This window comes from Hemitrygon akajei, chromosome 21 (assembly GCF_048418815.1).
Source record: "Hemitrygon akajei chromosome 21, sHemAka1.3, whole genome shotgun sequence".
In the NCBI taxonomy this organism is placed as follows: domain Eukaryota; kingdom Metazoa; phylum Chordata; class Chondrichthyes; order Myliobatiformes; family Dasyatidae; genus Hemitrygon; species Hemitrygon akajei.
In genome coordinates, this window is record NC_133144.1 from 11,573,933 (window position 1) to 11,588,761 (window position 14,829).

Below are 14,829 nucleotides of genomic sequence, written 5' to 3' on the forward strand. Positions count from 1 at the left end.
TTTAGAAGTGAGCTCCAGCAGTTGGCTCCTTCCTCATTTATAGGTTTTGTTGGGTCAGGTGACTGTTGTTCCAACCACACTTTTTTTGTGGAGATGCTGTTAGGAATAAGCTAGCCCTCTCACTTCAATCTTGCCTGCTCAGACGTGTGGAGGAAAGCGTCTAATTATCACGTTGGGCCAACACGTCTGACTAACTCTGTTAATTACTGGGAGAGAACGATAAAAATTGGCTGTGACTGTTGGCACATGGAATAATTGGGCATTTTCATGGCAATGATCTCACATGGAGGTTGCCAGGGAGGGACTTGTGTCTGTGTGCTCGATTGCCTTTGAGATATCGGTTTCAACTGACACTTGAACATTGATGCTGTGAAATGTGTCATTTGTATCAAATCAAACCAGCAAGGGACGAGCTGGGGGCAGCCCACAACTGTTGCCATGATTCCAGCACCAAGACAGCACGCCCACAGATTACTAACCCTAATCCATACGTCTTTGGAATGTGGGAAGAAACTGGAGCACAATGTGGTCTTGGGGAGAACATTAAAAACTCCTTACAGACAGCAGTGGGAATTGAACCCCGAGTGCTGACTGCTAGCATTGTAAACCATTAGGCTAACTGCCACTCTACCACGCTGGCCTCATTCTCTACTACTACCAATCCATACCAAGGAAACTTTCCTCCCTCAGTAAACATTCAGAAGACAGTAGACTCTCCCTCACGCTGAGAAACAGAGGTCAACTTGCCTCTCAAACCCATCACACCCATTAGCAACATCTTAGCTAAACCTCAGCTTCCCAGAAATCCTTGATGTGCCACTGATCGATCTTGAGGTACAGTAGAAAGCTGCTGAGAGATAAAATCAGAATTCCATCGACAATCCAATCCTGGCCTGAGCCCAAGGACTTATAATTATAATGGTTGGACCCATCAAGTCTGGGTCAGCTGGCCGGGCAGAGATCTTGGGTATAGCTCGGTGAAACATCATCTAGGTTCACTATTCCAAGCTTTACCTGTTTTTCAGCAAGAGGACAAAGCTCTCAACTCAGCCACAGAGTGAGGAACCACACTTCATGTTTAGGAACAGCTACTCACTACCACCATCAGGCAGGAGATACAGGAGCATTAGGTCCTACAGCACCAGCTTCAGGAACAGTTATTACCCTTAACCATCAGGCTCCTGAACCAGCGTGGATAATTTCATTCACCTCAACTCCGAACTGACTCCACAACCCGCAGACTCATGGTCAATGACCCTTTACAACTGATGTTCTCTGCATTTCTTTTTATCTACATCTTTGCCTTCTTTTGCACGTAGGTTGTTTGTCAATCTTTGCTTATGTACAGTTTTCCATAAATTGTATTGTATTCTGTTCTCTTTCCTGTAAATGCCTGCAAGAAAATGAATCTCAGGGTAGTACATGATGACATATCTAGCACCTTTTTGCTTTTACTTCTGAATTTTTTTGAGCTTCTTCCCCTCTGCCATCAGATCTCTGAACGGTCTACGAACCCATGGACGCTACCTCGCCATTCCTATTTTGCTCTACTTTTAATTTTAACTTATAGCGATGTTTATGTCTTGCACTGAACTGGTGCCATAAAACAGCAAATTTCATGACACACGTCATTGATAATAAACCTGATTCTGAAGTTTGATGCTGGTCTTTTATCAGTAGGGTTTGTCTAGGGGCTGTCTGAGGATAGGAGGAAGGGTTAGTTTGACAAGGTGTTGGGACGTCCAGGAGTCCTTACTGGGGTTGGGAAGCTGGGTCAGGGTCACGACCCTCAGATTAGGGTGCTACAGCACTGTGGGAGTTAGTGCGACAGTATCCCAGCTCGGGGATTGGAGTTTGGAATTCAACTCTAATGTCATCTGTAAGGAGTTTTCATGTCCTCCCCGTAAACGTATGGGTTTCCTCCGGGTGCTCCGGTTTCTTCTCACAGTCCAAAGACACCGACCGGTTAGAAGGTTAATGAGTTGTTGTAAATTGTCCGGTGATTAGGCTAGGATTAAACCAGTGGGTTGCTGGCAACTTGGCTCAAAGAGCCAGGAGGGCCTATTCCACCTTGCGTCACTAAATAATAAATACATGAGTAAACTAGGATGCAACTAGAAGCTGGATCCGAGTTGAGGGATTGGAGTCAAGAGCTATTAATAGCATGGGATGAAAGGAAAATGGAAGAAAATGAAAATAAAGGCACGTAACACAAAATGTCTGCCTTCAGTGGTCGAGAAGGGAAATTGATTAGTTGCTCATGTCACCTTGATGCATGAGAAGCTAGAGTCAGTATTGTATCAAAGGTTTCCAGAGCTGTTTAATTTATGGCTTTGCCGAGTCTTCACTTTGTGTTATCACTGAGAGATGTAGCGGGCGATTCAGATCAGTTACAGGGAAGAGTCAGACTGAAACACACTACTTGTAGCATCTGAGAGCAGGTGTTTATAAGAAGGACTGAGCTGCTGCTTAAATCCTCCACTTCAATATTGGTGGGTTGATTTGAATAATTAAACAGGCAGCAGTGCCCTCTATAGGAGTCGAGATTGATAATCAACCCTGTACATAGTCATCCGAATGAACTTCAGAATCACAGACAACTTACATTACAGAGGAAGTTGAGGACCTGAGTTATAGGGAGAAGTTACTGTGGCACCCCGTATCAAATGAACTACCCCCTCCCATCCTCAAGCTATTGAACTGAGTTATTTAGACACAACTTCCCCTCAACAAGTCCATGTAACACAGCAGGGCAGACAGTATATATGAAAAGGAACAAACAGTCAATGTCTTGGGCTGAGACCCTTCATCAGAACTGGAAAGGAAGGGAGAAGACGCCAGAATAAGGAGGTGGGAGGAGGGCAAGGAGGGCAAGCTGGCAGAATGGGCAAGGTGGGTGTGCGGGCCAGGGAAATGGGGGTGGGAGGTGACATGTGGAAAAGGCTGAAGAAGGAATCTGTTGGAGAGGAGAGTGGACCCTGGGGGAAAGGAAAGGAGGAGAGGCATAAGGAGGGAGGAGACAGGCATGTGAGGAGAAGAGAAAGGGCAAGAGCAAAACAAGATTGTGGAACGGAAAAGGAGAGAAGGGGGAGAGGGACGAAATTACTGGAATGTTGACAGTCCATGATTAATTTGTACATTTTCAGCAAAGGTTTATAGAGTCCCCTAGAAATGGATTCCAATATTTTCCCAGCAGTGACGCTAAATTAACTGGCTGGTGATTACTCAACTTCTTCCCTTCCCCTTTACGAGTATCACATTTACAGACCCCCAATCATCTGGTACCCAAGGAGTCGAGAGAGATTAAGTAACTGCAGTCAAGAGCTCCACAACACTCCCTTGTTTCTTTTAACAGCCTGAGATAGCCACTTTCAAAGATACTAAATCCTTTACACTTCCTCTTGTACCACATTTATCACACTCATCCTCCTTCACTATCACATCACAACCCAACCCTGAGTCTCCACAACATCCTTAAGGACTAAGGACCTCAGCATATCCACTGGCTGCCAATATAATGATCATTAGTTCCTAAATTATCATGTTTATGTGCACACAAACATTTCTGGATTGTCCTCGATTTGACTTGGCGATATTTTTTCACGCCTTCTCTGATTTCTTAGTTTCCCTTTCCGTTCCACTCCTACCTTTCCAGTATTCTTCTAGGCTTTCCAAATTAAGCTCTTGGAGCCTGATCTTGGATTTGTTTTGGGTTTATCTGATCCTTCATGAGTCTAGGCATTGGGAATTGGTTTTGGCAGTCCCGGCGTTGTAGTAATTCAGGAATCAAGTGCTCTCTGGGACTTTTCTTACGCATTACATCCCAGGCAATGAGATCCCCCATGTTATCAGTGCCACAGGGAGAAAATGTAGCCACAACTGGACAAAGCACAACATCTGACACATTGAGGGATTTAATGGAGCTTTGACTTTTTTTTGTTTCTGAAAATGAATTGCTAGATAGGGAGAGGGAAGATGGAGACAGGGGTGAACAGAGAAAGCGAGGAGTAGACAGAGATAGAGGGAAGTAGTGAGGTAGAGAGGGCTAAAGAGAAAGAGGCAGAGATAGAGAGTGATGATGATAGAGGGACAGAGGTTTATCCTCTTCTACACATGATGCAGTAATGTAACTCCCATGTTCAACACCCAGATAATACCACTGCGGGCATCTCATTGAAACTTACCCAATATTGAAATGTGTAGATAGAATGGATGTGGAGAAAATGTTTCCAGTAGTGGGAGACTCTAGAATCAGAGGGCATAGCCTCAGAATTGAAGAATGTCCCTTTTTTTTTACAGAAATTAGGAGTATTTTCTTTAGCTAGAGGGTGGTGAATCTGTGGAATTCCTTGCCACAGGTGACTGTGGAGGCCAAGTCTTTGGGTATATTTAAAGCAGAAGTTGATAGGTTCTTGATTAGTAAAAGCAAAGGTTCTGGGGAGAAGGCAGGAGAATGGGGGCGTTGAGAGGAAAAATAAATCAGCCATGACTGAATGGCAGAATAGACTTGATGGGCCGAATGGCCTAATTCAACTCTTATGTCTTTTGTTCTCTGTTCACTTGGCATAAAGGGAGGATGGATTTCTACAGCATTGATGGCATGCATGGATATAGAAATCAGAAGCTGGAACAGTTCAATTAACCCAGCAAGCCTGCTCCAACATTCAATTAAGATCATTGACAATTTGACTGTAACTTCAGTTTTACATTCCCTGCTATGCCCCATGATTTTTCATCCTCCTGTTACAAGAATTTGTTTACCTCTGCTGAACAAAACATCCAAAGACTTACCTCCAGCACTGATTGTGGAAGAGAAACCCAAAGGCTCATAGCATAAGAACATAGAAAACCTACAGCACAATATAGACCCTTCGGCATGTTCTTACCGTAGAAATTACCTAGAGTTACCCACAGCCCTCTATTTTTCTGAGCTCCATGTACCTATCCAGGAACCTCTTAAAAGACCCTATCGTATCCGTCTCCACTACCGTTGCCAGCAGCCCATTCCACGCACTCACCACTCTCTGAGTAAAAAAAAAACTTAACCTGGACATCTCTTCTGTACCAACTTCCAAGCACCTTAAAACTGTGCCCTCTCGTGCTAGCTATTTCAGTCCTGGGAAAAAGCCTCTGACTATCCACATGATCAATGCCTCTCATCATCTTATACACCTCAATCAGGGCACCTCGCATCCTCCGTCACTCCAAGGAGAAAAGGCTGAGTTCACTCAACCCCTTTCTCATAAGGCATGCTTCCCAATCCAGGCAACATCCTTGTAAATCTCCTCTGCATCCCTTCTATGGTTTCCACATCCTTCTTGTAGTGAGGTGACCAGAACTGAACACAGTAATCCAAGTGGGGTCTGACCAGGGTCCTATATAGCTGTAACATTACCTCTCGGCTCCTAAATTCAATTCCACGATTGATGAAGGCCAATACACTGTATGCCTTCTTAACCACAGAGTCAACCTGTACAGCTGCTTTGAGCGTCCTATGGACTCGGACCCCAAGATCCCTCTGATCCTCCACACTGCCAAGAGTCTTACCATTAATACTATATTCTGCCATCATATTTGACCTACCAAAATGAACCACCTCACACTTATCTGGGTTGAACTCCATCTGCCACTTCTCAGCCCAGTTTTGCATCCTATCAATGCCCCGCTGTAACCTCTGACAGCCCTCCACACTAAACACAACATCTCCAAACTTTGTGTCATCAGCAAACTTACTAACCCATCCCTCCACTTCCTCATCCAGGTCATTTATAAAAGTCACGAAGAGCAGGGGTCCCAGAACAGATCCCTGGGGTACACCACCGGTCACCGGCCTCCGTGCAAAATATGACTCACCCACAACCACTCTTTGCCTTCTGTGGGCTAGCCAGTTCTGGATCCACAAAGCAACGGCCCCTGGGATCAGGAGTCGGCCATCTGGCCTGGTGAGTGAGCCTGTTCCACCGTTCAGTAAGATCATGGCTATTCTGGCTAGGTACTCAGCTCCAGCTACCTGCCTTTTCTCCTTAACCCTTAATTCCGCTGCTACATGGAAATCCATCTAACTGTGCCTTAAATTTATTCAATGAGGTAGCCAATATGCTTCCCTGGGCAGACTCACTGAGAGAAAAAAATTGCATCCTCTGGAAATGGATTGTCTCACGAGAGGAAACATCCTTTCCACACCAACCTTGTTCAAAGAAAATTTATCATCAAAGTACGTTTGTACATCTCACTATACAGGTATACTACTTAGGGGACATTCGACATGTCATCAAAGACCTTGACAAACTTCTATTGATGTGTGGTGGACTGACTGCATTACAGCCTGGTACAGAACACCGATGCCTTTGAGCGCAAAGTCCTACAAAAGGTAGTGGATTCGGCCCAGTACATCACGGGTAAAGCCCTCCCAACCATTGAGCACATCTACATGAAACATCGCCGTAGAAAGGCTGCATCCATCATCGAAGACCCTCAACACCCAGGCCATTCTCTTTTCTCACTGCTGCTATCAAGTAGAAGGTACAAGTGCCTCAGGACTTGCACTGCCAGGCTCAAGAACAGTTACTACCCCTCAACCATCAGGCTCTTGAACAGAACAGCCACACTTCTCCAAAAGAACTACACTTTTATTTCTGGTGTTCCCACAACCAATGGTCTCACTTTAAGGGCTCTTTATCTTGTTATATTATACTCTCGTTATTTACCTATATCTGCATTTGCACAGTTTGCTGTTCATTGATCCTGTTTACAGTAGCTGTTCTATAGATTTGCTGAGTATGCCCGCAGGATAAAGAATCTCGGGTTTGTATGGGGTGACACGGATGTTCTCTGATAATTGATTTACTTTGAAACTTGAGATTCATTTTCTTGCAGGCATTTACAGGAAAACAGAGAATACAATAAAATCCATAAAAACAACTATACAAGAACAACATGCAAAAGATGACAAATTGTGCAAATAATTTAAAAATAAATAATATTGAGAACAGAGTAAATCAAATCTCTCCTCATCCTCCTAAACTGAAAAGGATAAGCCTAACATATCCAACCATTCTTCACAAGGCAGCTCCCTGAACAGGAAACCTTGTCTGAACTGTTTCCCACACATCCATATTTCTCCTTGAATAAGGAGGCCAATGTGGGGCACGTTTTCCAGAGGCATCTCACCGATGTCCTATATAACTGAGACATAGCCTCCCTGCCATTGCACTCAATTCCCCTTACATAAAAAAGATAACCTTCCCTTAGCTTTCCAATTACTTACTGTACTTGCATATTATGCACAGGAACACCCAGATCCTTCTGCAGCACAGAGCTCTACAATCTGTCACCATTTAGATAATAGACTTGTTTTTTAAATATAATTTTCCTTCCAAAGTGGACAAGTTTTCACTTCCAACATTATGCTCCATTTGGCAAATCTTTGTCTACTTAGTCTTCTACATCACTTTGCAGGCTCTCAGCAACATTTCACTAATCACGCTCCCATTTTCTCCTGGTGCGGATTCTGCCCTCACACCTTTGCTACCTTCATCCAAGTCATTTATATTCTAAAATGAGGCCATTCATAAGAAAAGTTAAGAATTACTTATCTGTTCAAAGGATACTGGATCTGTGAAACTTTTACCCACCAGAAGCAGTGCAGATACGTCCAAGGATAGCACACCAATGTCTTTACTTCTTCAGAAGTCTAAGGAAACTTCCTGTGTCCAAAATACATTCAGTGGCCACTTTATTAGGCACAAGAGTGGAACTTGGTGTGGTCTCCTGCTGTAACCCATCCACTTCGAGGTTCATCGTGCTGTGCATTCGGAGAAGGTCTTCTGCACACCACTGTTGTAACGCGTGGTTATTTGAGTTCCTGTCACTTTGACACCCTGCCCATTCTCCTCTGATCTTTCTCATCAACAGTGCATTTTTACCCACAGAACTGCTGCTCGTTGGATTTTTTGTTTTGTTTTAGAAACATAGAAAACCTACAGCACAATACAGGCCGTTCAGCCCACAAAGTTGTGCCGAACATGTCCCCACCTTAGAAATTACTAGGGCTACCCATAGCCCTCTATTTTTCTAAGCTCCATTTTGTTTTTGCACCATTCTTTGTAAACTCTAGAGACTGTTGTGGGTGAAAATCCCAGGAGATCAGCATTTTCTGAGATACTGAAACCACCCCATCTGGCACCAACAACCATTCCATAGTCAAAGTCACTTAGATCACATTTCTCCCACAGTCTGATGTTTGGTCTGAACAACAACTGAACCTCTTGACCATGTCTGCATGCTTTTACGCATTGAGTTACTGCCACATGATTGGTTGATTAGATATTTGCAGTTAGGAGGTGTACAGGTAATAGAAATGCCACTGAGTGTATATTAGATGATCTAAAATTAGGTCATTAATGAGAAAGCTAGGAATTGGAAATCTGTTTAAAGGACACAGGAAATGTGGAACTCCTACCCACGAGATTGTTGCATCGTGGCCTGATATGGAAACACCAATGCCCAGAAATGGAAAAGTCTACATAAAGTGTTGGATACACTCCAGTCCATCCCAGGCAAAGCCCTGCTCACGACTGATCACATCTACAAGGAGCACTGCCATAAGAAAGCAGCACCTATCATCAAGGACCACCCCCCCCCCCCCCATTATCCAGGCCACACTCTTCCCACGTCTACCATCCGGCAGGAAGTTCAGGAGCCTAAGGTCCCACACCAGGTTTAGGAACAGTTATCACTGTTCAACCATCAGGCTCCTGAACCAACATGGAAAAATTCACAAGTTCATTGTTTTCATAAATTCTATTTTGTTTCTTCATTTGCCTGTAAATGTCTGCAAAAATGAATCTCAAGGTAGTATATGGTGACATACATGTACTTTGATGATAAATTTACTTTGAACTTTGAAGAAACAGTGGATGCTTTCAAATGCCAAGAAAGCATATCAATGCCTCTACTTCCTCAGAAGGCAAAGGAAGTTTCACAAACCCAATATATGTTTTTACAGATGCACGATAGAAAGATGCATAACATCTTGGTCTTGCAACTGCTCTGCACAAGAAATTGCAGGAGTTGTGAACACAGCCCAGCCCATCATGCACACCAACCTCCCCTCCATGGACTCCATCTACACATCCCCCTGCCCTGTCTCAGGAAACCAAGGACCCCTCCCGGTCATTCCCTCTTTTGCCCCTTCCCACCAGAAGACACAAACACTGGAGAATGCATACCAGTAGACTGGTGGACAGCTTCCATCTCAATGTTATCAAACTCTTGAACCTCATATTCCGTTTGGGAGGCCGCCGACCTATTCTGCTGGTCAGTGACCCAGTCTGATCCATAGCATACACCTGCCGTGACTCCGTATCACCTAATGCTCTTATTATAAAAGCCTGCAAGTGTACCATCAGGCTCAGGGACAGCTTCTATCCCGCTGTTATCAGATTCTTAAATGGACCTCTTGGCCTCAACATCTACCTCATTATGTAATGATTTGATCTGTATAAACATTATGCAAGAAAAGCTTTTCAATGTATCTTGCTACATGTGACCATAATAAACCAATCCATGTCCCGTAATACATTTGGCTGATGGAAATATATAAAATTAACTTTTGGTGACCCTCTCTAATTCCCTCTCCCTCCACAATTCCCTTGCCCACCCTCTCTAACTGCCTCGCCTTCCCTCTCTAATTCTCTCTCCCTCCCTCTCCACATGGGATGTTAATTAAATACAGGATCCTTTATGCAAGGCCTCCCAGTGGTCTCTCAGAAAGGCACAATTGCACAAATCAATACAGCACAATTCCCTCGGAACGTTTAATCTGAAGAATTTCTGCTGTCAAGTGACTGCCAATTTTTCTTATTCTGTTCAGAGTGATTTATAAACTCTCCATCACCCCAGTCTTTGCCTGCTGTAATAAAGGTTGCAAAAAGCTGCTGATAACTATCTTGTGTGAAGAACTGGAGATGGGTCATGTCTGTCTCCAGGCATGATGTTGGACCTCTCAATAAGAAGCCTAGGAACAGAAGTAGGTAATACATTAACCAGTTGGTCAGGTCTTCAAAATGTAACTTTAAACCAGAGAAACGAACAATTCCAATCTCCAGAGATGCTCCAGGAATTAAAGATTAATACCCAGGTCACTGCTCCCAGCAAACATGCTTGTCTCTCCCATTCAATTGGTACTGAGATGGGGAATATGCCTGGCTGACTGAGTGAGAATCGTCCTTCACATTGGCTGTGCAAGCAGGTGGCACAAGGACAGACATGTCAGGCAGCCAATCGCGTGAGCCGGTTTGGGGGAGGGTGCGGTATGCAAACATGAGAGGAGAAGAAACAGGAGGTCATGTGATTAAGCCTCCAGTGTTGACCCACTTGATTCGCCAATGAAACTGAATGTGAACAATTGCAGCTGGGGAAGATGGAGACACAAAGGAGGATTTCTCTACAAAACAGTGGTGAAATAAATGTGAAATAATGCATAAATAGGCAGAAATCTACTTTACCCAAGCTTTTCAAATGAAATCAAAACAATCCATCAGTTTGGAGTTAAAACTGGCTCCAACATTTATCCCACTACCGACAGCAGATTATCCAATCACCACAAACATTGCTACTTGTAGGAGATTGTTGGGCAATAAATAAGAGTAAGCTTGCAGAGAACATAAAAGCTGACTGTAAATTCTATTGATACGAGAAGACACCTGTAGGCTCTTTAGAGAAATTATGGAATTTATAATAAAGAACAAAGAAATGGCAAAGAAATCCAAATATATGCTTTGGATTCTGTCTGCCCGATGAGGATATACATTCAGTGGCCACTGTATTCGACACAGGAATGGACTTCTGCTGCTGTAGCCCATCCACTTCAAAGCTCAGAGTGTTGTGCATTGAGAGATGCACGTCACGTTGTAACGTGTGGTTATTTCAGTTACTGTCACCTTCCTGTAAGTTTCAACCAGTCTGGCCATTCTCTGATCTCTGGACGACTTTGCCCACAGGACTGCTGTTCATTGGACGAGTTTTGTTTTTCGCTCGTCCTTTGTAAACTCCAGAGACTTTTGTGAATCAGAATCTATTAAATATCACGGATATATGTTGTGAAATGTGTCGTTTTGCAGCAGCAGTACATTGCAATATATGATAACAAAAACTATAAATTGCAATAAAAATATATATAATATATATTGCAATAATAAATAATATAATTATTACATAATATTGCAATAATAAATATATAATTAAATTACATAAGTAGTGCAAAAAAAGGTAAGATAGTGTTCAAAGGTTCATTGTCCACTCAGAAATCTGGCAGTGGAAGGGAGAAGCTGTTCCTGTAATGTTGAGTGTGTCACTTTGGGCTCCTGTACCTCCTCCTTCACGATAGTAACAGGAAGCGGGCACATCCTGGGCAATGAGGGTCCTTAATGATGGATGCTGTGCTTCTGAGGTGTCCGCACTGCTGGGGAGGCTGGTGCCCATGATGGACCTCATTGAGTTCACAACTTTCTGCGGATTTTCCATGCCTGTGCTGTGGCCCCTTTATCAGACACTCTCCACGGTACACCTGTACAGGTCTGCAAGTGTTTTTAGTGACACAACAAATCTCCTCAAACTCCTAATGAAATTTAGCCTCTGTCATGTCTTCTTTGTAATTGCTTCAATATGTTGGACCTAGGATAGATCTTCAGAAATGTTGATGCCCAGGAACTTGAAACTGCTCACCCTTTCCATTGCTGATCCCTCGATGAGGACTGGCGTGTGTTTTCTCAACTGCCCCTTCCTGAAGTTCACAATTGGTTCTTTGCTCTTACCAATGTTGTTACACCATTCAACCAGCTTATCTATCTCACTCCTGTACACCTCTTCACCATCTGAAATTCTGCCAATAATAATTGAGTCATCAGCAAACTAATAGATGGCATTTGAGCCTAGCCGCACAGTCATGGGTGTAAAGAGAGTAGAGCAGTGGGCTAAACACACATCCCTGAGGTGCTCTGTGTTGATTGTCAGTGAGGAGATATTATTTGTGATCCACACTGTCTATGGTCTCCCAATGAGGAAGACAATGACCCAGTTGCAGAGGGAGGTACAGAGGCCCAGGTTTTGGAGTGCGTTGATTAGAACTGAGGGTACGATGGCGTTGAAAGCTGGCCTGTAATTAATATACAGCAGCCTGACACAAGTATTGCTATTTCCCCATTCATCCGAGGCTGAGTGGAGAGCCAGTGAGATTGCATCTGCTGTAGACCTATTGTGGTGATAGACAAATTGCAGTGGGTCCAGGTCCTTGCTGAGGTAAGAGTTGATCCTGGCCACGATCAACCTCTCAAAGCACTCCATCACAGTAGATGTGAGTGTAACTGGACAATAGTTGTTGAGGCAGCTCACCCTTCTCTTCTTGGGCACTGGTAAGGTGCTCACCCTTTTGAAGCAGGTGCTAACCTCCTAGTGCAGGAATGAGAGATTGAAGATGGAATTTGAGATTGAACACTACCAGGAACACCATCAGGGCCTGACACCTTGTGAAGGTTCACTCTCCTGAAAGAAGGGACATCAGCCTCCAATTCAGAGATCGCAGGGCCACCAGTTGCTGCAGGGATTCACACAGGTGTAGTTTTACTCTCTCTTTCAAAGTGTGCATAAAAGGCATTGAGTGAAGAATCACTGCCATTCATGATGTTAGTTATCGCCTTGTAGGAAATAATATCCTGTAAACCCTGCCAGAGCTGACACGCTTCCAATTCCATCTCTCATCTCAAAACAGCCTTCGTAGGTTGTACCTGGGCTTTTTAATAGATCTGGTTCATCTGTCTTGAATGCCACAGATCTAGCCCTCAGGAGACTATGAATCTCCTGGTTCATCCACAGCTTTTGGTTTGGCTATGTCTGATATGTTCTCAAAGGCACACACTCATCCACACAGGTCTTGATAAAGTTGGCGACGACTGTGGTGTATTCATTTACATTTGAAGATGAGTCTCTACATATTGCCCAGTCCATTGATCCAAAGTAGCCCTGTAAGCACTCTTCTACCTCCCTTGACCATACCTTCTTGATCCTCACCACTGGTGCTGTGGCCTATACACCTGGAGTATAAGTACAGCCAGGTGATCGGACTTTTCAACTGAGAACGTGGGATGGCATGGTAAGTATTCTTGATGGTGGTATAACAATGGTCAAGTGTGCTGGCTCCTCTGGTTCCACTGGTGATATATTGATGGTAGTTGCTTAGATACTTCCTTAAGCTGGTCTGGTTGAAATCCCACACAAAGATAGGGATGGCATCAGGGTGTCCTGTTTTGTGACTGCTGATCCACAGCCTGTCTGATGTGACATTGGCCCCAGATGGAATGTACACTGCCACCAGGATGATGGTGGAAAATGCCCTTGGCGGATATAATGGATGACACTTGACCACTAGATGTTCTAGGTCAGTTGAGTGGGACTGAGACAGAACCACCATGTCTGTGCACCACGATGAGTTAACGATAAAGCATACTCCACCTCCTCTATCTTTTAAAAGACTGAGCTGTCCTGTCTTGGTGCAGAATTGTGAACCCATCGGGCTGCGGCACTGTGTCCAAAATGGCAGGTGTGAACCATATTTCCGTGAGCTATGCTCATGTGGGTGAAAATCCCAGGAGATCAGCGGCTTCTGAGATAGTCAAACCACTCAATCTGGCCCCAACAATCACTCCACGGGCAAAGTCACTTAGGTCACATTTCTTCCCCATTCTGATGTTTGGCCTGAACAACAACTGAACCTCTTGACCGTGTCCGTGTGCTTTCATGCATTGTGTTGCTGATTAAATGTTTGCATTAATAAACAGGTGTCCAGGTATACTTAGTAAAGTGGCCACTGAGTCTTTATACCTTCCCAGAGGTGATGGGAGACACAAAGTCTCATAAGGATGAAATTGGTACTACTGAGAAAGTGGTTTAAGGGGAGATGAAGGGATTAAAGACTGATAGGTATATATTTTATGCCTTACACTGTCCTGTTGCCACAGAACAATACATTCCATGACTTATTTTATGTCAGTGATAATAAACCTGATTCCGATTCTAACCAATCTCCTCAGAAGTACAATCAGTTCTTCAAAATAAATGAATTCCCTCTCGAACTAGTTGCAGACAACACTTCAGTGGAAATGATTGCCTTGTTCTGTAAATCAAAGTGTCATTATTATAGCACATCTCCAGATATGGTGCTCTGACATTGCATTTGAGAGAACAAGATCTCTCTGTACTCTCAGTGTGATGCCACTGCGTGAACATGTTCTTTTGCCACCGAGTCAGGGCCATCAAACTCCCTCCCAGCAGCGAGGTGGGAGCACGGAGACTGCAATGCTTGAAGGAGGTGGCTCAGGGATGGTCGATAGATGCTGGCCTTACCAGCCATGCCCCGCATCCCACAGATGACACTTCCATCAAGCAGGGAATGTCAAAGGGACTAATTGTCACACATACAGCGCAAGAGTGCCTCACGAAGAGATGAGACCTCTTCAATTCTATCACAAAACAAATTTATCCTCCATCTTGAAACAAGTACCAATGGAACGGAAAAATTGCAGATGCCATAAACATAACACATAGAACACTACAGCAGAGATCAGGCCCTTCGGCCCACAATGTTGTGCCAACCTTATAAACCCTTCGATCTAACCCTTCCCTCCCACAGAGCCTTCCATTTTTCTTTCATCTACATGCCTAAGAGTTTCTTAAATGTCCCTAATATATCTGCCTTGACCACCGATCCCGGCAGGGTGCTCCACACAGCACCGCTCCCTATGTAAAAAACTTCCCTTTGACTTCCCCCTTGTC

At 44.0% G+C, this 14,829-nt stretch overlaps 1 protein-coding gene across 2 annotated transcripts in view; it reads right to left on the reverse strand.

Annotated features, from left to right (window-relative positions):
• Positions 1–14,829, reverse strand: part of map1ab (microtubule-associated protein 1Ab) — a 169,907-nt gene that overhangs the window by 113,214 nt on the left and 41,864 nt on the right. The gene's annotated exons all lie outside the window — the stretch shown is intronic.